The sequence below is a fragment of the Gossypium hirsutum genome, chromosome D10 (assembly GCF_007990345.1).
Source record: "Gossypium hirsutum isolate 1008001.06 chromosome D10, Gossypium_hirsutum_v2.1, whole genome shotgun sequence".
In the NCBI taxonomy this organism is placed as follows: Eukaryota; Viridiplantae; Streptophyta; class Magnoliopsida; order Malvales; family Malvaceae; genus Gossypium; species Gossypium hirsutum.
The window spans coordinates 27,590,449-27,616,574 of record NC_053446.1 but is presented as its reverse complement, the minus strand read 5'-3'; the positions used below and the strand labels follow the sequence as shown (position 1 = coordinate 27,616,574).

Here is a 26,126-nt window from a genome sequence, read left to right as displayed (position 1 = left end):
ATTTTAGGGTGCAAATCTATGAAACCGACACAACCTATCACATGTCCATGTAGTAGCTCGTATGGGTCACACGGCCGTGTGAAATGGGTCAGCCCGTGTGGCTTTTGTAGCTTGCTCTAATTTTTCAATTTTTGCTCTTTTTGCTTGCAAGTGCTCTACTAGGACTCAAAAAATGAATTTAAAGGATTAGGAGTATAGAATTCATAATTAAGAATGAATAATCACCCAAAAACACATCAAGAATAAGGTTAAAATATGTTACTTTTTGAAAATGTCTCCATTTGAAACTCTATATGGACGAAGGTGTAGAACGCTCACATTTTGGATGAAGCTTAGTGAAAGGAAACTGATACATCTTTAATTTTTTACATTACCAGACTTGTGCTAGAATTTCTGGTGAGTTCCTTCTAACTTTCATGTGTTGTAAATTTCTTATTTTTATTATTTGTGTAAGGTAAGTAATCCTCCTCTATAATGGATAAAAAAATGTGTGTGTGGATAATGGTTATCCAAAGTCATCAGTTTGAGTACAGTCTATTTGTGATATGAAGTAAACGTCATCCTTTATGTTTAAGCCACTACCATCTGCTTTGATATGTATGTTATGATATGATCTAAACCGTGGTGATAGAGTTGAAGAGATATGTTTTTGTAGCCTCCAATAGGGCAACTATATTGCAAACCATACTGGCAGATCATGATAAAACATGATATTCTTAATGAAAATGTCATGAGAAGTTAAAGGGGAGAATGTATGTGAATGAGATTGAATGGTATGCATCTGATTCTGAATTTTGTGTACGTGGTTGGTGTGAAGATGGATTGCCTGAGTTATAAGTAAGTTGGCGTACTAAGTCTATCTGTGTTCTGTATTCGCCATTGGGCGTATTATGTGAATGTGTGTAAATCCCTTAGAATGGTTTAGTTGTACTATCCGTAATAATATTTGTGATTTTTCTTTGGAACTCACTAAGTTCATTTGAACTTACTCTATTACCTTTTTCCTTTTCACACTTGTTGACTGAAGGAAGACTTTGTTATAAGGACTAAGCCAGAGTGCTTTTGCTATTTTGAGCTGACTGTTTTGTTCTGTATCATGCATGACTCATGGGGGTGGCGCATAAATGTATTTTGGAAATGATTTGTACAAAGAACTTCTATTTTGATAAGACTATTTTTATGAGATTTCTATGAAGTATCAATGCTTGGTTTTAAATTAATACATTCTATTTAATGAAATTACTATATTTGAACTCATACACCAAAATGGCTTGAATGTTATTTAAAATTGTTAATGACTTCATTTAAACTTAGTAAAGCAACAATTATAAAATGTTTTATATATGTAACTTTGTAAGAATCATATAAAGCTTCCCCCAAAATGTTTTGAAGTTAGTTTGATTTTTAAGTAGTAACACACCATACTCGGATCCAATTACTGGGTCAAGTTTGGCGTGTTACAAAACCCTATTTCTTTTCCTTAATTTTCATGGTTAACCTCTTTTTTTAAGCTAAGGATTAAACCTCATTTATATTAAAAGATAGGGGATTGAAATGGTAATTTTTTATTTTACTTAAATTATGTGGAAAATAAAATTTTAAAAATAACTCCACATTAGATTTATCTTTACAATTTAACGGGGTGACTAAAATTACCAAACTATGTAACAGAAGTGCCTAAATTGCAAACATTTTTTCAGAAATAATATTAACCTCAAGACAATCATAGAAATATAAATAAAATTATCATGATTATTATCCTAGAAAGAATTTACCATCATAAGTCATTTTTGTATACATATCATACATAAATTCAATACATCAAATTTATTTTGAAAATAGACAATTATAAATAAATCATACTTATATTATACATATTAATCATACCAATCATGCATCCATAAAAGCGACATACATCATATACATATGTGAAAATAAAAAAATTGGAAATAAAATTGATTTTACCAAGATACATTAAATATGGAATCTTAAAATTAACAACAATATGGTAAACAAAGTGATTTGATGGGCATTTTTGTAATTTCAAAATGTTAGCTCGATTGATAATCAGAAATAGCTAAGCCGGGGGTGAATTGGCCTTTTTAAAATTTTGTGGAAGCTTGAAAGAAAGAATAGAAAAATTGAACGCAATAATTTATAGTGGTTAGACCCCAATTCCATATTTCGCTACCTTAGTTTTTCATGACTAAAGATTTACCCAAATTCACTAATTTGGTCAACCTTTGAGGATAAGGTTTAACCGTACAGCTCCCTCAAGATTTCTACCTAAATCTGAAGACACAAACCCTCTAAAAAAGAAAAAAACAATAAACAAAGAAATAATCCTCACAAGATTAGGATGTTTTCTAAATAAGCACAAATACAAGAAAAACACTTGAGCGGATAGAAAATACAAGAAAAACACTAGTCGAAAGGGAGGGCTGAAGGAGTCAACGGCGTGAAAGGGAAAAGTAAATAAAAAATTAGGGTTTCAGTTTTTTAAGGGAGACACGATCGTGTATAGGCCCGTGTTGGGCCACACGACTGTGTCTCTCACTCGTATGTGCCTTATCAGGTCGTATGCAAATCAAAATAAAATAAATTAAGCTCTAAGACTTACACAGCGTGGGGCACACCAGTATGTCTAGACCGTGTACCACACATGGCCGTGTAGGTTATCTTAGCTTGTTTGATGCTTCGAAAAGAGAAAAATACACTCAGTATCCACGCGAACATGGACACACAAGTCGCGTGTCACACACGATCGTGTGCAATGATCGTTCGCTTCTCCCACGCCTGTGTGCTAGGCTGTGTGGGGCACACAGTCTACCACACACCCATGTGACATGTTCGTAGACCATGTAACTCTCTGTTGTCGTGTCTCCAGGGGGTGTGGACCACCCTAGACCTTGTGTCTCCTTTTTTTTAGTACATATTAAACATGCAACAAAATTAAGAGAAATAAAAATTTAAACACTTGAGTTGCCTCCTGAGAAGGGCATATTTAAAATCTAAGCTCCTCTATCTCGTTATTAATATCACCATCAAGATAAAATTTAAGTCGATGGTCGTTTACCTTGAATGTGTCGTATTCAGGATGTGTTACCTCTATTGTATTGTATGGAAAAATGGTTTTTACCACAAATGGGCCTGACCATCTTGATTTTTGCTTTCCAGGAAACATGTTAAGCCTTGAATTATATAAAAGCACTCGATCTCCAACTATGAATTGTTAGGGCTACTTTAAACGAGCATCGTGGCATTGCTTTATTGCTTCTCTGTACAATCTCAAGTTCTCGTAAGCATTTGCTCGTCATTTATCTATCTCATTTAGTTGCAACATTCACTTTTCACTTGCAAGTTTAGGATCGTAATTCAAAAATTTTATTTCCTAAAATGCTTTATGTTCGAGTTCTAATGGTAAGTGACAACCTTTCCCATAAACAAGTCTATAGGGAAACGTTCCTATGGATGTCTTATACACAGTTCTATAAGCCCATAAAGCATCATCTAATTTTAATACCCAATTCTTCCTATTTGTCTCTATGGTCTTTTCTAGGAGGCGTTTCAATTCTCAGTTTAACACTTCAACTTGACCACTAGTTTGAGGATGATAAGGGGTAGTTGTTCTGTGATGTACACTATATTTCTTAAGGATTTTATCAAATTTAGCGTTACAAAAATGTGTACCCCTATCGCTAATGATTGCTCTAGGTGTTCCAAAATGAGAGAAAAGTTTCTTAAGAAATCTAACTACCACCCTAGCATCATTAGTTGGTAAACTTTGATCTTCAACCCATTTCAACACCTAATTTATCGTTACCAGTATGTATTTATTACCATAAGAACTAGGAAACAGTTCCATGAAATTAATACCCCAAGTGTTTAAAATTTCACAAGGAAGCATGTAAGTTTGAGGCACTTCATCATGTTTGGAAATATTACCTTTTTTTGGCACCTATCATAAGAAGAACCATACCAGTTAGCATCTTTAAACAATGTTGGCCAACAAAAACCTGATTTGAGGACTTTATATATTGTTCTAATCACTGTAATGTCCTCCTATCAGTCTCGAATGACAGTGGTCCAAAATTTTATTCACTTTCAGTACTATAACACATCTTTGAATTACCTGATTTGCAGACATATGAAAAAGGAAAGGAGCCTCCCAAAAATATTTTTTTCACATCAGCAAAGAATTGATTCTTTTGATGATGAGTCCAACATTTTGGTAAAGCGTTAGCAACCAAGTTATTTACAATATCTACAAACCAGGGGCCTCCAGAATCAATTATCACAAAGAGTCGTTCTTCAAGAAACAAGTCATTTATCGCATCTTCATTAAGCTTCTCAATATGTGGATTCTCGAGCCTTGAGAGGTGGTCTACTGTAAGATTTTTAGCTTATTTCTTGTCTCTAATCTCCAAATCGAATTCATGTAGCAATAAAATCCATCTTATAAGTTAAGGTTTTGGATCCGGTTTAGTAAGAAGGTAGTGAAGAGCGAAGTGGTTAGTGTACACAATAACTTTAGACAATATTAATAAGGTCTAAATTTATCAAATGCAAAAACCACAACTAGCAATTCTTTTTCTGTAGTGGTGTAATTCTCTTATGCGTTTGTCAATGTCTTGCTAGCATAATGGATCGGCTGGAAGTGCTTATCTCTTTACTGTCTAAGGACTACACCTACTGTAATATCACTCGTATCACACATTAGTTCAAAAGGTAAATTCCAATCAGGTGCAACAATAATCGGGGCATTAATTAATTTTTCCTTAAGAAAGTTAAATGTCTCTAAACATTCCTGATTGAAATTAAATAACACATATTTTTCTAGCAAATTAGTTAAAGGATTCGCTATTTTGGAAATTCTTTAATAAATCTGCTATAAAACCCATCATGTTGTAGGAAACTTCTAATAGCCTTAACTGAATTAGGGGGAGATAATTTTTCTATGGTTTCAATTTTCACTCTATCAACTTCGATCCCTTTACTTAGAAACTTTATGGCCCAAAACAATCCCTTCCTTAACCAAGAAGTGACACTTTCCCAATTAAGCACAAGGTTCGTTTCCTCATATCTCATTAAAACTCGTTTAAAATTTTTAAGGAATAAATGGAAAGAATTACTGAATATGGAGAAATTATCCATAAATACCTCCATAATGTCTTCCACAAGTTCATCAATGGCTAACATGCAATGCTGAAAATTGTCAGGGGCATTACATAATCCAAAAAGCCTTATTCGATAAGCAAACGTACCATATGAACATGTAAATGTCGTCTTTTCTTGATCCTCGGGAGATATCAAGATTTGAAAGTAGCCAGAAAGTCCATCCAGGAAGCAATAATACATGTGACCAAATAATCTCTCCAACATTTGAGTCATAAACAGCAGAGGAAAATGGAATTTCCTTGTAGCATCGTTCAACTTCCTATAGTCAATACAAACTCTCCATCCCGTAACTGTTCTTGTTGGAATCAACTCGTTCTTCTCATTAGCCACAACAGTCATGTCTCCTTTCTTAGGAACAACCTGCATAGGACTCACCCAAGTACTATCAGGTATAGGATAAATAACTCCAGCATCTAGAAGTTTAATTACCTCAGCCTTGATAAATTCCTTCATATTGGGATTTAACCTCCTTTAAGCTTGCACACATGGCTTATACTCATTTTCCATTAAGATCTTGTGGGTGCAAAAAGAAGAATTGATCCCTCTAATATCAAAACTTTTCCAGGTTATAGCTTTTTTGTGTTCCTTCAGTACTTGCAACAACTCATCCTTCTAATTCGACTTTAAGTGTGAAGCAATAATAACTATAAGTGTAGAATTATTTCCAACAAATACATACTCCAAATGATTTAGTAATTACTTCAACTCTAATTTGGGAGGTTCTTCAATAGAGGGTTTCAACTTCATTTCCTTACTTACCTCAATGGCCTCAAAATCTTTTTCTCTCAATGGAGACTCATTACCATCCAGATCAATTTTCATTTCACTTATCAAAGAATTATCTCCATTAACCTTTTCACCTTGAACAATACATAGTTCCAATATGTTCTTATGAACAATTTCCTACAATCATCTTGCTCACTAAAAAATAGCCTGACATCATATATTTGAAAAACGATCTTATCATTGCCTACCCTAAACACAATTTTGCCATTACCCATGTCAATAATAGCTTTAACAGTAGCTAAAAAGGGTCATCATAAAATTAAAGGCACCTTAGTATCCTCATCCATGTCAAGTACAATAAAATCAACAGGGAATATGAATTTATCTACTTTTACAAGTATATCTTCAGTAATGCCCATAGAATATTTAACAGATCTGTTAGCTAATTTGAATACTCATCCTAGTGGGTTTTGGTTCCCCAAGACTAAGTTACTTGAACATTTTATAAGACATTAAATTTATAAGACATTAAACTTATTGGATCTTTTAGCTTAGTGGGCAGTTTATTTTGAAGAATGGCTGAACACTCCTCATTGAGTTCCACAATGGATAGCTTTTCTAACTTCCTTTTATTTGTTAATAACTCCTTTAAAAATTTTGCATATGTGGACATCTGCGAAAAAGCTTCAACAAAAGGTAAATTGATATGTAATTTTTTAAAAAGCTCAAGAAATTTACCAATTTTTTCATCCATGCGGTCTTTTTTCAACTTTGCTGGATATGAGATTGGTGATTTGTATTCTTTAAGAACCGATGTTTAAATTTTTTTGGTTTTTTCCACCCCATCATCTTTCTCATCAGTTTCTTGTTTCAGCTTCCTTTCAAGTTCAGAAAACACTTTCCCATTCTTCAATGCAACTGCCTTCACATGCTCTTTTGGGTTGGGTTTGGTGTTAATAGGTAAACTACCTTGCTGTTTTTTTTAAACTATTTTAACAAGCTGTCCAATTTGATTTTCGAGTCCATGAATTGATGCTTGCTGATTTTTCGAAACTGTCTTAGTGTTTTGAAATTAAATTTTAGATACTGAAATAAATTTAGCTAACATCTCCTCAAGGTTTGATTTCTTTCCTTGTTGATAAGGTTGCTAAAAACCTGGAGGGGGTTGTGACCTTTGATTTCCTTGGCCACCTTAAGAAATATTTGGATGATTCCCTCATCCTGTATTATAACTATTGCTATAGGGGTTATTTTGAGGTCTAGAATTATTAGCCATAAAGTCGACTTGTTCATGCTCTATGTTAGACTTGAAGGGTGAATATTTTGAATTAATCGTCCTGACTCCATTCACATCACATTGCATCACTGAATTCACCTGCTTAGAAAAATTTAAACCATCAATTTTCTTACCAAGAGCTTCAACCTGATTTGTAAACATAGAAACTACATCAATATAAAAAACTTCGGCTACCTTAGTAGGTTCTACTCTCGTAACTTGCCACTGATAACTATTCAGTGCCATTTCCTTAATAAACTCTTGAGCAAACTCAAGTGTTTTGTTATTCAATGTTTCACCAGCTGCTAGATCAATCATCTATCTAGTTGAGGGGTTTAGACTATTATAAAAAGTTTGAACTTAAAGCCACAAACGTAGTCCATGGTGAGGACACCTTCTCAATAAATCTTTAAATCTCTCCCATGTATCATAAAGAGTCTTAATATCAAATTGAACAAAATAAGAGATATCATTCCTCACTTTAGTTGTTTTAGTCGATGGAAATATTTCAACAAAAAATTTTCAATCATTTGATCTCAATTTGTGATAGAACCTCGTGGAAATGAATTTAATCACTATTTTTTCTTGCTCCTCAAAGAGAATTGGAACAACCATAGGCATAAGTAACACCATTGATCTTGAAAGTGTCACAAATCTATAGAAAGTTAGCCAAATGAGCATTCGGATCTTCATCTTGCAACCCATAAAACTGAACATATTACTACACCATCTGAATTATGTTCGGCTTGATCTTAAAACTATTTGCATTAATAGTAAGTTAGACAATACTCAATTCAGCCCCTATCAAAGTAGGCTTAGCATAATCATACGTAGTCCGAGAAACAGAACGTTCAAAAGCCTGCTGATTATTTTGATTATCATCCATCTCCACAACCTTTCAAAATCAAATAAAAGAAAATTAAAATTAAAAACAAAATTATTAAAATTAAAATTAAAATTAAATGGCTAAATTAATAGAAATAAAATTTTTCTAATATTTTAGCCCCCGGTAACGGCACCAAAAACTTGATGTCCACAAAACCAACTAAAAATTTGACTAAGGCAAGTGCACCTATCAATTAATATTATAGTTATGGTGAGCAAAGATATCATACTCACGAAGAATAAAAGTACTAGTAATTACCATTTTTCTATTATTTAACTGATAAGTTAGAGTGATTGATTGATAACTACAATTACATTAATTAACTAAGAACATGATAATGAACAAATTAGGAAAATAATCAAGTAATAACCAAGAAGCGAAACAATACCCAGGAAAGAATTCACCTAGATTTCATTTTTCATTATTAATCAAAATTATGAATTTATTCACTTAGTATATTGATCCATAGAAATCCCTAAATTATGCTAATATTTGTAATAGCCTATTTTCGGTAAAATCAGAAGAGTGGTTTTGAGACCAAAAATTTGATAAGTAAATATTTATTTTGTTATTATTTTAATGTTTACGGGACTATATTAGGCTCGTGGTAAAATTTCATCAAGAAATTTTGACATTTGCATGATTAATTAAGTGAAAAGTACCAAATCGTAAAAGATGCAAAAGCAGAGGTTTAATAGTTAAAGGTGTCAGATAGCTATGGAATTTTAATCTGAAGGACCTAGCTAGTAATTGGACCAATTAAAGGGTTAGTGGACATATATGGGCATAACTTAAGTGATTTTTGAAGTTAAAAATAAAGGTTAATTTAGTAAATGAATAAATTAAACATAAAATAATTAAAAGACAATAAGTGTCCATCTTCTTTAAGCTTTTACTCCACCAAAAATTAAAGGAAAGAAACACCATGGAAGCTTGCTAAGTATTCAGCTAGGTTGATGTGTATGCATTGTATGTTTTACACCTTTGTTTTTAATGTTTTTTATGTTTCTGGGATCTTTGTAGCTTAATCTAGCTAGCACAAGGACTAACTTGAAAAGTTTTTAAAGGTTTAGGGTTTTCCAATGAGTATGTTTGCATGATTCTTGAAGTTTAAATAAAGTTTATGAGTCCTTGTTGTTAAATAAACAAGTTTTATAAAGGGATTTTTTTATGAAATTGACATTTAGGGACTTATTTATAAAATTAGTAAAATTCCATTGTAAAATTATGAAATGCTGATTTGTATGTGTAGGTATAGGTTCCTAGCGCCTTCGGCTAGCATGAAATGTGGATGAAATTGCATAAATTTCAGTTTACGAGCTTAAGGACTAAATTGTAAAGAAGTTAAAATATTAAGGGCAAAAGTGTAATTTTTAAAAGTATGAATTTTGGACTGAATTGAATAGTATAAGTATCAAATGGATTGAATTTAGTTATTTAGATCAAGATAAACCTCGTACGAAATTAGATTTGGGGAAAGCGAAAGCCTCGGATTGATCGACTACATTTTTACATTTTGTTTGTCGAGGTAAGTTCGTATGTTTAAAAAACAATTTAATATTACTTTGATTCATATGTCATTGTGCTGTTTATTATGTAAGTAAATGTGGAAATCTAACGATGTTACGACGACTATTGAGTCACATTTGAACCTTAGGAACACATAGGATACAAATGACATGTCATTAGGGTTACTATGTTTCGGGTGCTGATCTTAAATGTGCTACCGGTTGCTGAGATCCTGCAATTGTTTCGGATACTCACTAGCTTGTGTGAGAAGCATCGTATAGCTTACATTTTGATCGTCAGCTTATGTGAGCAGACCCATTTTACAGCTCAAGTGAGCAACAATGCAAAGGAAAAGGAAAGGAAAGGTTATATGTTTGGCACACTTTGTGTGGCCTTTCCTGCATATCTGATGTTATTCTAAGTGGTTCAACAGACATGAAAAGGAAAGGAACGGTAAGTACTCAAACAACTTATATCATGAATTTATGGAAAGGAACTTAAAAAGGAATGTTCAATGAAAGTATGTTTATGTCGATGAAATTGATGATTTCAAATAATTTTGTTTATGTATATGACTTACCGTATGTTATTTCAAGTGGTTTATGAGTTATGCACTAACATGTATTGTGGATGATGCTTAGGCTTGTGCTAAGCTTATGGTTGGATTGTATCATGTTTAATTTTTAAGGTTATGTATTAAAATGGTAAGTTATGTTCATGTTTTATGAACTCACTAAGCATTATATGCTTATATAGTTTTCTTTCCTATGTTTTATAAATAATCGGAAGCTCGATCGATTTGGAAGCTCATCGGAGATCTATTGCACTATCCAGCTATTATATTAGTAGTTTTTGATGTTTTGGCCAAGGTTATAATGACATGTATAGGTGGACTTATGTTTAATGTTTGGTTGAATGTTTAGATGTTTATTTTGGTAAGTATATATGTTGTTGTTTGGTACCATCTTGGTAATGTTTCAATTGTGTCATTTATGTGCTTGTGATGCTTGAGAGAAATGGTACAAATGGTAAGTTTTGTTGACATGAAATAGGACAAGTTATGGTGTATTTTCATATGGTTAAGATATGGCCAAATATGAACATGTTTAGGTATGTTTGACTGACTATGATTGGGGTGCCTTGTAGGGCATATTAGTTGCATGTTAATAGTATATTGAATTGGAAAATCTATGCATGTTTTGGTACATTTTTGATGCATTGGTCATGGGTTCAAATTACTTGTAGGTACAAATTTGAGTTGGTGATGGAAATGTCTTGAATTTTGGCCAATTTCATGTACACACAGGCGTGTATCTCAGCAGTGTATGACATACAGCCATGCAACACGGCTATGTGTCTTCTGTAAGTTTTAAGGGTTACAAGTCAGGCAGCACGGCTTGTCACATGGGCGTGTGAGGCCATTTCGATAGTTGCACGGCTTGGCACATAGACGCATGGCTTAGCCTGTGACCCAAGTCAAGGAGTCGTATGGGTATGGACACGGGCTGGGACACGACCGCGTGTCCCTATTTCGATTGTTACATAGCCTGAGACATGGGCGTGTGTCTCATCCGTGTGACCCCTACCGTTCAAATTTTCCAACTTTTTCTTAAATGTTTCAAATGTTTTCAACTTAGTCCCAAATTGTTCTATTGTATTTCTAGGGCCCCGAGGGCTCGATTAAGGGACCATATGCATGTATATGAATGAATTATATTATGATTACATTAATGTTTGAAATGTATGTTTTATGTTACATTTACTTGGTAATGTTCCGTAAGCCTATTTCGGTGACAAATACGGGTTAAGGGTGTTAGATTTAGTGGTATCAGGCTACAGTTTAGTCAGTTCTTGGGCTGAATGTAACATGTACGAGTCTAGAAATAGATGCCATTATATAACCTGTGATAGTGTGATAACTCCTTACTCGATTTGATGTATGTTTCTTATATATATAATGTCATCCAACTGATCTAAGTCCGATAAGGCAGAAAGTAACGCGCAAGTCTCTGTTCATGGAGCAGCGTAGAGTGGTAGTAGGCCCTTATCTGAGGGCTGGAGAGGAGAGGCTAAAGAAGCCTTCTTTCAGATATGAATGAATGGTTTACTGAGTTCATACGAACAAAACCTATGGCTCGTCGACCTCCACCCCCACATGTCCCCAACTGTTTCGCGTAGTCCCTCAGGGTATAGAACCAGTATGAGTGAGCAAACCTCTAGTTGATAAAATTCGTAAATATGGGGTTGAAGAGTTTAGATGTACATCTGAAAATGGTCCAGATAGAGCTGAATTCTGGTTAGAAAATATGATCAGAGTTTTCGATGAATTATCCTTCACATCGATAAAATACGTGAAATATGTTGTATCATTATTAAAAGATTCATCTTATCAGTAGTGGAATACCATAGTTTCGGTTGTGCTGAGAGATCAAATAGATTGGGAGTTCTTGATAAGAAAAAAAATATATAAGCCAGAAATTTTTTGATAAGAAATTTAAAGAGTTTCTTGAGTTGAAATAGGGTTGGATGACATTATCTGAACATGAGAGAGAATTTGTTTGACTCAGCAAGTACACCCGAGAATGTATACCGACAGAGGTTGCTATGTGCACACGGTTTGAAGATGGATTAAATAAAGACATAAAGCTGTTAGTTGGGATTCTTGAATTAAAAAAGTTTGTTGTTCTGGTGGACAGAGCGCACAAAGCTGAAGAAATGAGTAAAATAATGAGAGAAACTGATTATAAGGCTCGAGATTCAGGACAGAGATCAATGGGAAAGTCATACTAATTGCGGTCGAAGATGTCGGAAGAATATGTCAGTCATTCGTTAGCTTTAGTGGGTTATTCAAGTAAAGATAGGGGAAAACAACATGCGAGTTTAAAACTTGAGGCTACGTCTGTAGCGAGTATGGGAAGTATTAAAAACCATAAGCCTGAATGTCAGCAATGCGGACGACGACACTTCGGTGATTGCAAAATGAAAGATAAGCATATTTTAAATGTGGTTTGTATGAACATTTTATTAGGGGGTACCTAGAAAGGTCTGACAAAGAAAAGGCTCAGACGGTTCGATCGAACAACACTGTTGTGAGAGGTAAATCGCCACAGAAAACTGGAAATACGGGAAATAGCCATAGTGGGACAAAGGACTCTACTGTAATATTCGAGGCACGAGTTCCGGCTAGAGCGTATGTAATCCGTGCTAGAGAAGAAGCTTCAGCGCCAGATGTTATCACCGGTACATTTTCTATCTTTGATACTAATGTTACTACTTTGACTGACCTAGGGTCAACTCATTCATATGTATGCATGAATTTAGTGTCAGATAAGAAATTTCCTTTCGAGTCTACTAAGTTTGTGGTTAAAGTAACAAAATCCCTGGGTTAGTATGTGTTAGTTGATAAAGTTTGTAAAAACGGTCTTTTGACGATTCAGGGTTCAACTTTCCAGCTGACTTGATGTTACTGCCCTTTGATGAGTTTGATGTGATTTTGGGTATGAACTGGTTAACTCTGCATGATGCTGTTGTGAATTGTAGACGAAAGCATATTATTTTGATAAGTCAGAACAGTGAAAAGATTAGAATTGAGTCAGATAGAACGGATAGTGTATCTAATGTTATATCGGCTATGTCAGCACAGAAATATGTTAGAAAAGGTTGTGAAACATACCTCCCTGATATATTTGATTCCAGAGTTTCAGAATTGAAGCTAGAATCGATTTCAGTGGTATGTGAGTTTTCAAATGTGTTTCTAGAGGAGTTACCTGAGTTACCACCACTTAGAGAGGTTGAGTTTGCTATTGAGTTAATGTCTAGAACCTCTCTGATATCAATAGTTCCTTACAGAATGGCACCTACAGAGTTGAAAGAGTTTACGGATAGGGGTTTTGCTTGCCTTGGGGTGCTCATGTGTTATTTGTGAAGAAAAAACACGAATCCATGTGACTATGTATAGAGTGTCTACAGCTCAACAAAGTCACGATCAATAATAAGTATATGTTGCCACGTATTGACGATTTATTTGATCAGTTGAAAGGTACAATGGTATTTTCAAAGATCGATCTTTGTTCTGGTTATTATAAGTTGCGAGTTAAAGACTTAGATGTGCCAAAAACCACATTCAGAACTAGGTACAGACATTATGGGTTTCTTGTGATACCATTTGGTTTAACTAATATACCTGCAGTATTTATGGATTTGATGAACAAAATTTTTAGACCGTATTTAAACAGATTCATTGTGGTATTTATTGATGATATTCTGATCTACTCACGAGATGAGACAGAGCATGCCGAGCATTTGAAAATTCTTTTGCAAACTTTATGTGAAAAACAATTGTTCTCTAAGTTTAGCAAATGTCAGCTCTGGCTTCGGGAAGTCAGGTTTTTGGGACATGTTGTATCAGCCGCTGGCATTAGGGTTGATAAAAAAATTCAGCGGTGGTAGATTGCAAACCTCCGAGAAATGTATCTATGGTCAGAAGTTTTCTAGGTTTAGCCGGATATTACAGAAGATTCGTCAAGGGATTCTCGATGATTGCTACGCCTTTGACAAGATTGTTGTAAAAACATATTAAGTTTGAATGGACTAAACAATGTCAACAAAGCTTTAATTAGTTGAAAGTATTGTTAACCAAGACACCTGTGTTAGTTCAGCTAGAGTTTGGAAAATAATTTGTGATTTACAGTGATGCATTTTTGAATGGTTTGGGTTGTGTTCCAATGAAATAGGGGAAAGTGATAGCGTATGCTTCTAGACAATTGAAACCACACGAAAAGAATTATCTGACGTATGATCTAGAGCTTGTAGCTATTGTGTTTGCTTTGGAAATTTGGCGACACCATTTGTACAGAGAAAAATATCATATCTTCACGGATCATAAAAGTCTAAAGTATTTGATGTCATAGAAAGATTTGAATTTGAGACAGCGCAGATGACTCGAGTTATTGAAATATTACAACTTGATAATTGATTACCATCTGGTAAAGGCTAATGTTTTTGCTGATACTTTGAGTAGAAATTCTCTATTTTCTTTGCAAGCTTTGAACACGTGGTTGATGTTAATTAATGATGGTTCAATCTTAGCTAAATTAAAAACTAAATCAACAATTTTACAACAAATTTGAGAAGCTTAGAAATGTGATGATGTTTTGATAGCTAAACGAAAATAGATTAAGTCGACTATTGATTCAGACTTTCATATTGGTTCTGATGATAGTTTTTATTTCAGAGACAGAATTTGTGTATCGAGAAACTTTGATCTTGTTTAGAAGATCTTACAGGAAGCTCACAATAGTAGCTTGTCTACTCGTACTGGTAGCAACAAAAAATTACGGTGATTTGAAATAGATGTGTTAGTGGCAAAGTATGAAACAAGAGATTTCATAATTTGTATTGAAATGTTCAGTTTGTTAGCAAGTTAAAGCTGAGCATCAGTTATCTTCTTGTTTATTACAATAAGTGATGATTCTAGAGTGGAAGTGGGAACGTGTCACGATGGATTTTGTACCGGGTTGCCTCTATCACCAAGAAAGGAAGATGTTGTATGGGTCATTGTAGATCGATTAACGAAGTCCATGCATTTCACTCTAGTGCATACAGATTATTCACTCGAGATATTGCTAGAGTTACATGTTGCTGAGATTGTCAGATTGCACGGGGTTCCAATTTCTATTGTACATGATAGAGATCCACGATTTACATTTCGATTCTTGAGCAAGTTACATGAAGCTCTATGTACTCGATTGTATTTTAGTACCGTATTCAATCCTTAGACCGACAGTCAATCTGAGTGAGTGATTCAGATACTCGAAGATATGTTTCGATGTTGTGTTCTAAAGTTCGAAGGTAACTAAGAGATATTTTTACCGTTAGTTGAATTTGCATATAACAACAATTATCAATCGAGCATTAAAATGGCATCGTATGAATCTTTGTATGGTCGAAAGTGTCGAACTCCATTATACTAGACTGAGCTTAATAAGAAAAAGTTGTTCAGTATTTATTTGGTTTAAGAAATCGAAGAAAAGGTCAAAGTAATACGTGACAGTTTGAAAGCAGCTTCAGATCGACATAAATCTTACCCAGATTTGAAAAGAAAATACATTGAATTTCAAGTCGATGACAAAGTGTTTTTGAAAGTGTCACCGTGGGAGAGAGTTCTTTGTTTTGGCCAGAAAGGAAAGCTTAGTCCACGATTTATCGGGCCATAAGAGAATACTGAGAGAATCGGGTCAGTAGTTTACAGATTAGCCTTGCCGTCAGAGTTAGAAAAGATTCATAATGTATTTCACATATCTATTTTACAACGGTATCGATCAAACCCTCCACATGTGATTTCACCTATTAACGATGAGATTCAATTAGATATGACTTACCGTAAAGAACCGATTAGAATCCTAGCTTGAGAGGTTAAAGAATTGAGAAATAAAACCATAGCTTTAGTGAAACTTCTCTGGAAATGTCATGGTATAGAATAAGCTCCCTAGGAACTAGAAGAAGCTATGAAAATGAAATACCCAAACCTCTATTCTGGTAAGATTTTCGGGGAAAAAAATTCTTTTAGAGGGAGAGTTGTAACAGCATGTTTTCGGTAAAATCAGAACAGTGGTTTTGGGACCACAAATTCAACGAGTATATATTTATTTTATTATTGTTTTAATGTTAACAAGACTATATTAAGGTCGTGTTAAAATTTCGTCAAGAAATTTTGACATTTGCATACTTAATTAAGTGAAAAGGACAAAATCGTAAAAGGTGCAAAAGTAGAGTTTTAATAGTTGAAGGTGTCAAATAGCTATGGAATTTTAATCTAAAGGACCTAGCTAGTAATTGGACCAATAAAAGGGTTAGTGGATATATATGGGCATAACTTAAGTGATTTTTGAAGTTAAAAATAAAGGTTAATTTAGTAAATGAATAAATTAAGCATAAAATAATTAAAAGAAAATAAGTGTCCATCTTTTTCAAGCCTTTACTCCACCGAAAATTAAAGGAAAGAAACACCATGAAAGCTTGTTAAGTATTCAGATAGGTTGATGAGCATGCATGGTATGTTTTACACCTCCGTTTTTAATAATGTTTATGTTTTCGGGATCGTTGTAGCTTAATGTAGCTAGCTTAGGGACTAATTTTCAAAATTTTTAAAGTTTTAGGGGCTTTCCATGAGATTTTTTGCATGATTCTTGAAGTTTAATGAAAGATTTTGAGTCCTTGTTGTTAAATAAACAAGTTTTATAAAGGGATTTTTGATGAAATTATTATTTAAAAACATATTTATAAAAGTACTAAAATTCCATGGTAAAATTGTAAAATGTTAATTTGTATGGGTTTGTATAGGTCCCTAGTGCATTCAGCTAGCATGAAATGTGGATGAAATTGCTTAAATTTCAATCTACGAGCTTAAGGACTAAATTATAAAGAAGTTAAAATATTAGGGGCCAAAGTGAAATTTTTCAAAAGTATGAATTTTGGACTGAATTGAATAGTATAGGTATTAAATGGATTGAATTTGCTTATTTAGATCAAGATAAACCTCGTATGGAATTAGATCGGGAGAAAACGAAAGCCTCGGATTGATCAACTACGTTTTTGTGTTTTGTTTGTAAAGGCAAGTTCGTATGTTTAAAAAACAATAGAATGTTACTTTGATTCATATGTCATTGTGTTGTTTATTATGTAAGTAAATGTGAAAATCCAACGATGTTACGACGACTATCAACTCTCGTTTGAACCTTAGGAATACATAGGATACAAATAACATGTCATTAGGGTTACCATGTTTCGAGTGTTAGTCTTGAATGTCCTATCGATGGCTGAGTTCGTGCATTTGTGGTGGATACTCAACAACTTGTGTGAGCAGCATCATGTAGCTTACATTCTTACCGTCAGCTTGTGTGAGGAGACCCATTTCACACCTCGAGTGAGCAACGATGCAAAGGAAAATGAAAGGAAAGGATATATGTTTAGCACATTTTGTGTGAGCATTCCAGCACATCTGATGTTATTCTAAGTGGTTCAATGGGCATGAAAATGAAAGGAATGGTAAGTACTCAAACGACTTATATCATGAATTTATAAAAAGGAATGAAAAGGGAAATGTTCAATGAAAGTATGTTTATGTTCATGAAATTGATGATTTCAAATGATGTTGTTTATGTATATGACTTACCTTATGTTATTTCAAGTGATTTATTAGTTGATGCACTAACCTGTGTTGTGGATGATGCTTAGGCTTGTGCTAAGCTTATGGTTAGATTGTATCATGTTTAATTTTTAAGGTTATGCATTGAAATGGTAAGTTATGTTCATGTTTTACGAACTTACTAAGCATTATATGCTTATGCAGTTTTCTTTCCTATGTTTTATAGATAATAGGAAGCTCAATCAATTTGGAAGCTTGTCGAGGATCTATCACACTATTCTGTGATTATATTGGTAGTTTTTGATGTTTTGGCCAAGGTTATAATGACATGTATAGGTGGACTTATGTTTAATGTTTAGTTGAATTTTTAGATGTTGATTTTGGTATGTATATATGTTGTTGTTTGGTACCATTTTGGTAATGTTTCAATTGTGTCATTTATGTGCTTATGATGCTTAAGAGAACCGGTAAAAATGGTTAGTTTTGTTGACATGAAATAGGACAAGTTATGGTATATTTTGAGATGGTTAAAATATGACCAAATATGCATATGTTTAGGTATGTTTGATTGACTATGATTGAGGTGTCTTGTATGGCATATTAGTTGTACATTAATGGTATATTGAATATGTCAATCTATGCATGTTTTGGTACATTTTTGATGCATTGGTCATGGGTGCAAATTGCTTGTAGGTACACATTTGAGTTGGTGATGGAAATAGATTGAATTTTGGCCAATTTCATGTCCACACGGCCTTGCGACACGGCCATGTGTCCCCTGTAAGTTTCAAAGGTTACAAGTTAGGCAGCTACACGACCTGACACACGGTCATGTGGCTTGGCCAGGTGACCCAAGCCAGGGAGTTGCATGGGCTAAGACACGATCGTGTGTCCCTGTTTTGATTGTTACACAGGCGTGTGTCTCAGCCATGTGACCCCTGTCGTTCAAAGTTTCCAACTCTTTTCTTAAATGTTTCAAATGTTTTCAATTTAACTTTGAATTGGTTCTATTGTAGTTCTAGGGCCCCGAGGGCTCAGTTAAGGGATAATATGCATGTATATGAATGAATTATATTATGATTACATTAATGATTGAAATGTATGTTTTATGTTAAGTTTACTCAGTAATGTTCCATAACCCTATTTTGACGACAGATCTGGGTTAGGGGTGTTACAATAAATCTCTTCAAGAATAAGAGCAACTGACTCTAGGTTGATTAATTGAAATTTTCTTTCTAATTAAACCCCTATTACCGCATTAACTCGATCTATGGATTCCCCTATTATATTTTACTCTAATCTGGTAGATTTATGCCGTTCTATTTCTAGGATTGCATGCAACTCCACTCAATTATGCTAGATCTACTCTTGAACAGGGTCTATTCCTCCTCTGATTTAAGCACATCAAACAAGGATCAATAATCTAGAAATATCAAATCAAGAATTAAGCACACATAATTAAGAACAAGATCTAAGTATTTATTGCGTCAAATAAAAATCAAACGACAGAATCCATCATAGGGTTCATCTCCCTAGGTATTTAGAAAATTAGTTCATGATAGCAAATAAAAACATTCCAAAGGTAGTATAATCGAAAGAAACAAAGAAACTAATAATAAACTTAAAAGAAATCGAAAAGAGATCCTCAATCTTGATGAAAATATGCTTCAGAGTTGACTTCAACGGTGTTTTTCGAGTTTTCTTCAATCTTCTTTGATGGCTCTCTTCTATCTTCTTACTTTTGTCATATATAGGTATTAGAATGCCCGAAAAACCTAAAAATTGTATTTCTTCGCTGTTTGGGGTGCAAATCTGTAACACCCCAAAGTAGGGCCTAGGATTTTTAAGGGTAATTTAGAAATTTTAGCCTTAGAATGTTCAGAATTTTGTGACATGATTTATCGGTAATGTTTTTTACTACAGTTTTTAGAAAATTAAATCAATTTTTGAAAAAGAGTTTTAAATACCTTCAAATTTGAAAATTGGACTGACTTGTAAAAGAGTCAAAATTGTGAGTTTTTAAGAGGCAATTAAACCAAATTTTAAAATTCAACCTAATACTTCCCCGACCTACATATATTTCACGTTAGTTTCTTCCCCTCCCATTCTTGTTACCGTCCCTTTATTTTCCCTCACCCTCTCTATTCAATTTTTGATTCCAAACTCTAGTCTTTTGATTTCCATCATCCTTACAACATTAAACCTCCATAATACTTGAAGAAAAACACCCAAAACACCATAGATTCCTCCATTGTCAACTTATAATTAGTTTTAAATGTTAATTAGTCCTTTAAACTAAATTATTAGCCATTAAATCGCATGTTTTGAATAAAATCCTAAAATTGGCTCGTTAATGGTAGATTTTAGGATTTTGTGTAAAAACGTGGTTTCAAAGTGTTTTTCGAGTAGTTTTGACATGATTAAGAGGTTTTTAAATTTACTTTGATGTTTCATTAAAGAATTCTTAAATTTTGATGAATTTTCAAAAAATAGTCATAAAACATGTCGAAAAAATAAATACTACGAATTTAGTATTTTATTGTAGTTTAAAGGTTGGGAATTAGTTGTAGGTGAATTATAAGTTGAACAGTTTTAGGCTAAAAGATTGAGTATAGCCCGAGATATTTGAGTTTTAAGTTGGTTATGTTAAATGTTTCAGTTAAATGAGAACTTAGTTTAGGCTTATGTTTTTGGAGTGCTTGTGGTGAGTCTTTAGCTGATTATTGAATGCATTTTTGTGTGAATTTTTATGTTAGAGTTCCAGATTGGATATTACCTTCTACGAGTAGAGGTAAAAGAAATGAAAAGCTACTTTGAGCATTCGGTTTTCGACGAAAGCGTAATTGGTGAGTGTCTGGAATAATTGCTTGTGGACATGATTCAATGTGTTATTTGGGAATTTAGTAGTAGCCTAAACCCCTATTCTAAATTTCAAGTGTAAGGTTTCACATACCTATGTTATCTTGTGAACTATGTGCTTATGTGTTTGTGAATATATGAATTAAGATGAGATGCTATAAAATGTGATATGTGGTTACGATAACTGTTGTGAAGGTGCAAGTGTGTACATGATATGTATATGTTAAATGTTAGTGACAGTGTTTTGATAAAGATGCAAATATGCAGTGATAGAGCATGGAAAATCGATAAGTGATGTGTGTTTGATTTCGGATATTTTGGCCTTGTGATCTTAAAATCGTTGGATATAGTTGACATGCCATAAGATTGTGAGCACTCACCTATATGTATAGTGATTTTTGGTGTTGAGGCCCAGGGACATGTTGAGGGATAAGGGAATGCGAGCTAAGCTCTATTCAACGGGACATGTGAGGGGAAATAAGGAGAACGTTAGCTTTATGCTTCACTTTTAAGACATGTTTGACTCTATGAGTCTATGTTTGGTGTGTTGGAGATCCGTGTATCCAATGAGTGATGATAGAGCTCACTTTTACGTTTCATAGCTCAAGTTCCAAATTATCTTAAATTGTGAATATGTGTGTATTGTGATATGTGTTTATATGACATGTGACCATTATACAATTTATCTATAAACATGTTTTTGAGTATTGTGTTATATGCTTGAATATTATGTGATTATATGAGTATTGCGATATGTGCTTGAACGTTATGTACTTATATGTGTAATGTGATATAGGCTTAAAAGTGAATATGTTTACCATGTAAAAGAACTAGTAATAATGTACGAGTAAGTATAATATGACAATAAAGTTGGAACTGTTGAGGTTATGTTAAATGGTTGTTTCGTTGATGCTTGATGAATTGTTTACATTGTGGTTATTTTGAGCATTCACTGAGCTGATTAAACTCACCAACTCCTTTTAAACCATTGCAGATCAGGATTGTGCTGGTGTGAGCGGTGCGGTTTTTGATAGGTGATCCAAGCAAGTCTATTTGTTATTTCCTAGGTGTTCTATATTTATTTACATTTTGGGGAATAAGGCAATATGGTAGACTTGTTGATAGCCATGTTAACTTCTAGACATTTTACCGGTTTTAGGTTCGATTTATAAGGATTACATGTTATTGTTATGCTTGGGTTCATGAACATGAGAATGGGTTGACATTACTTGCTCGAACACGATTTTGCGATATTAAATTGTTAATTAGGTAGTTGAATGATTATTTGTCGAAGTAATTGATGCATGATGTTTATGAACTAAATTGGAATCGATTAATTGCTTATGTATGTTGCATTTTTGAGGTCTAGAACAGAGGTATCAATAATCGGGTTCTAAAATCAATACCTCTGTGTTTTAAAAGTTGCATGTTTTAATTGAGAAACAAAATGTAAGTTTGGTATAGTTTTTCCAGGTGGTATCGATACCAGTTAAAGAAAATATCAATACCCACTACACTAAAATAGGCTTTTAGCGCCACTTTTAGTGGCGTTTGGACAAAAAACGCCGGTAAAAATCAAGCAATAGCAGCGTTTTTGGAAAAACGCCGCTAATGCCTAGGTGTTTTGCGGCGTTTTTGGAAAAGCGCCGCTAATGCCCGGGTCTTTAGCGGCGTTTTTGGAAAAGCGCCGCTAATTGTAGGGGCTTTAGCGGCGTTTTTGATTAAACGCCGCTAAAAACATTTTATCTTACTTGATTTATTTATATTAATTAAATAAAATTCAATTTATTTCTAATTGAATATTTAAAATCTTCAGAAAAAAATAATAACACATAGAAATAATTTGAAAATAGAACACATGGAAAAATTAAAATACTATTATTTAAAATAATTTTAAATTTTTTTGGGTATATGATTACTGATTGTTTTTTAATTTATATATTAAAATTTTTTATATAATCGTAAAAGAAATAGTATTAATTTTAAAATATTGAATTAATTATTACTATAGTTTAGGGGTTTTGGTTTAGGGTATATGATTAATTTAAGATTTAAGGCCAGTTTAGGAGTTACTGTTTTAAGGTTTAGGGAGTATGGATTTAAGGATTATGGATTAGGGATTATGGTTTAAGGGTTGAGATTTAAGGTTTAGGGGGTTAGTGGTTTGGGGTTTAGGAGTTAGATGTTATGGGGTTAAGATTAGGGATTTAGGGTTTGTGAATTCATGGGTCAGGTTAGGGTTTTGGGTTTAGATTAATTATTTTTTAATTTATATTTTAAATATGTTTTTAATTTATATATTAAATAATTTCATATATAATTAAAAAAGATAAGATAGTATTAATTTTAAAATATTTAATTAATTATTATTATAGTTTAGGGTTTATATGGTTTACGGTATATGATTAATTTAAGATTTAAGGCCAGTTTAGAAGTTACTATTTTAATGTTTGGGGATTATATATGGATTTATGGATTATGGATTAGGGATTATAGTTTAAGTGTTAGGATTTAAGGTTTAGGGATTAAGAGTTAGGGGTTAATGGCTAAGAGTTAGGGATTTAGGGTTTCAAGGGTCAGATTAAGGTTTAGGGTTTAGATTAATTAGTTTTTTTAATTTATATATTAAATATGTTCTTATATGATTGTAAAAGAGATAATAATAAATTTAATATATAGAAATTACGAGTATAGTTTATATTATTTAAGAGATATATAATAGATAGACTTTATATATATTGAATGGTTAATTTAGGGTTTAAGGTTTATTTGAGATTTGTTAAATGATACAATTTTATACAATTAATTAATGTTTTTATATTTAAAAATATTTAATTTAAACCATTTGATATATTTGATATGGATATATAGGTAATTATTTAATTTGGATAGGGCCAAATTATAAGAAAAAATACAAAAATAAAAATGAAATAAAAAACTAAAATTTATAATATTATCTAATTCTTTTAAATATTACTTAAAATTTTAATAATTCTTTATGTAAAATTTATATGAAAGATACAATAATTGAATATAAAAAATATGCGAGCTTTAGCGGCGTTTTCAACAAAAAAAATGACATTAGTATGTATTAAAATTTCCCAACTTTGTAATAGGAGAATTTAAAATTTTTAGTGGCGTTTTGAGGAAAAATGCCGCAAAAGGTAGACATTACCGGCGTTTTGATAAAAAACGCCGCAAACATGTATTGCAATTTTTCAATACAGTGTCGTTTTGTTAAATTTCTTAGTGGCGTTTTTTCTTAAAACGCCGCAAATGTGGAAGAAAATAAAAGGTAATCAAAATCCCGCTCACTCCCAAAAAATGATTTTTGGTTACCCGCTCATTACTCCCTCTTCTTCTCATCTCTGTCGTTCGCCCTAAATCCCCCAAATAAAAGTTTGTTTTTCTTCAGTTGAAATCCCCCAAATAGAAATCGGACCGAGCAGCTTTGCATCAAGGAAGAAGAAGAGTCGGGAAAGCACAAGCAGCTAAGTTGCCCTCATGGCTTGTGAAGGCGAGTATTTTTGGCATGCAATTCAGCTACAAAATTTTCAGTATTATGGAACCATTTATGTTGGGTTGATTTATTGGGATTAACTCTCGCGCTTCACGGTGGTCGTAGGTAGGCAGGCAGTAAACAGGAAAAATTATTTTGAGTCACGCGGTTCCCGTCAAAGGTCCTCAAGCTTTAAGCTTTTTTAATCTTTTCCTTCTCTCGCGCAAGAATAAATAAATAAATAAATATATTGCTACAGTATAGTCGTTTTAGATGTTATGTGTAGCAGTGTTCTCTATATATAGATATTTACAGGGTTAGAGCCTTTTGCTTTCAGGTTTCAGCTTTGAATAAATGTATGACTAAAAAATCTTTACTCTCAGGAAATTGTAGTGAAACTTACAGAAGCAGCCCCGATTCTTAAGCAGCTCTTGGAAGCCTTTAGCAGCATCAATGAAGGCAACTTGTTGCAGACAGTTACATATATACAGGTAAGTCATGATGCTTTATAGGTTTCTATATGTTACTGACTTTGCAGCTTGGTAATATTATTTTTGATGAACCATACAATAAAACAACATCAAGTTTCAAGTATGGGATTTAGGAAAGTTATCGTTAATAAATCTGAAATAACAGCTGATGTAGTTTATACAAATGGAGTTCAATTTAATTTATTGAATCATTGAAATTTGCCTTAATCCTTTTACTTAAAATTGAATCATTGAATTTCATTTTTGATCCTATAGTTATCTGGTTGGCCTGCTTGCATTGGCATCCTATATATTTTGAGCTCAATATTCCCACTTTGCAGCACCAGCTAGTGTACTATATATTTGACTATTGACAGCGAATATGATGGGTGGATGGAGATTGATTTTGCCTTATTAGCCTCGACCCTTGCTTCAAGCTCCATTACTGGGCTCTGGCTTCCAAAACTATGATTTCGTCATTCTTGATTCTTGAAGCAATGTTGTTGAAGATTCTTTGCATCCTAAAGACATTTTTTTAGATTCTTATTTACTGATTCCTTTCTATTTAATGGATGTTTAATTATTTATGCTTGAAAACATATAACTAGTATATCTTTTAACTCTTACCGTGTGTTAGGAAAGAAGATTTGCTGTCTTGGTATCATCACTACTATCTAGCCAAACCAAAGATCACGTTACTCATGGTAACTCCCTAATCTTTTAGTTTAGTTTACAGTTATATATCAATTCAACTAATCATCTTCTTGAAGTATTAGACATTCTAGTTATAATTTGCAACAGTAGGAAATTGAGGCATCTAGTGCTTGTTTTGCTTGGGGGCCGTAAAAAGTTTTGCATCATAAAGTTCTTAAGCATTATACTTTCATGACTGTTTATGATGAAAAATTTTTCTTCAAAGTATATCATGGTTATGCTTACTTTTAATGTATATTTTTCATAATCTAAATTCTTATAAAATCTTAGTCAGGGATTTTTAATGTTCTCATTTCCCTTTTTCTACTGGATCTGTAAGAAGTTTTTTTCATGTTTTTATTTTTGGCGAAGAAGTTTATCATGGATGAAACTTGATGTTATGATTAAATAAGTTGTTCATTGTAGTTGCTTGGTTGGTGACTTTCTATCCTACCATCTAGATACTTGAAAATAAGTATATGCTTTTTAATTTAATGCGTGCCTTAAGAGTTTGTGCTTGTAATCTTAACTGCGGAAGGGAATGATATGGAGAAATGTTTAAAAGCTTATATAACTGTAGCTCAACATGAACATGAAAATTCTTAAATAGCTGATAGTTATGAGCACTCGAAGTAGGACAAGGACATTACCAAATCAAATTAGTTTATGATTTTTTTCCATTACTTTCAACCAGACTTGTTTTTCTTAATGTTGTTAAGTGAATTTAAAATCCCCCATATAGTTTGCTTTATGACCCCTCGGTTTTTAAAGTTTCACAATTTACTTCATATTCGTTATTTTAACCCTATTTATAAAATCTAAAAACTCTATTATATAAATCAGAAAATGCCACTCCCCAGTACAAAAATAATTAGAATCATGTT

At 33.1% G+C, this 26,126-nt stretch overlaps 1 non-coding gene across 1 annotated transcript; it reads left to right on the top strand.

Annotated features, from left to right (window-relative positions):
* The first annotated feature begins 7,556 nt into the window (after positions 1–7,556).
* LOC121222752 (small nucleolar RNA R71) lies at positions 7,557–7,663 on the top strand. Its single transcript, XR_005920123.1, has one exon. It is a non-coding gene; the product is annotated as a small nucleolar RNA R71 (small nucleolar RNA).
* The last annotated feature ends 18,463 nt before the right edge of the window (positions 7,664–26,126 follow it).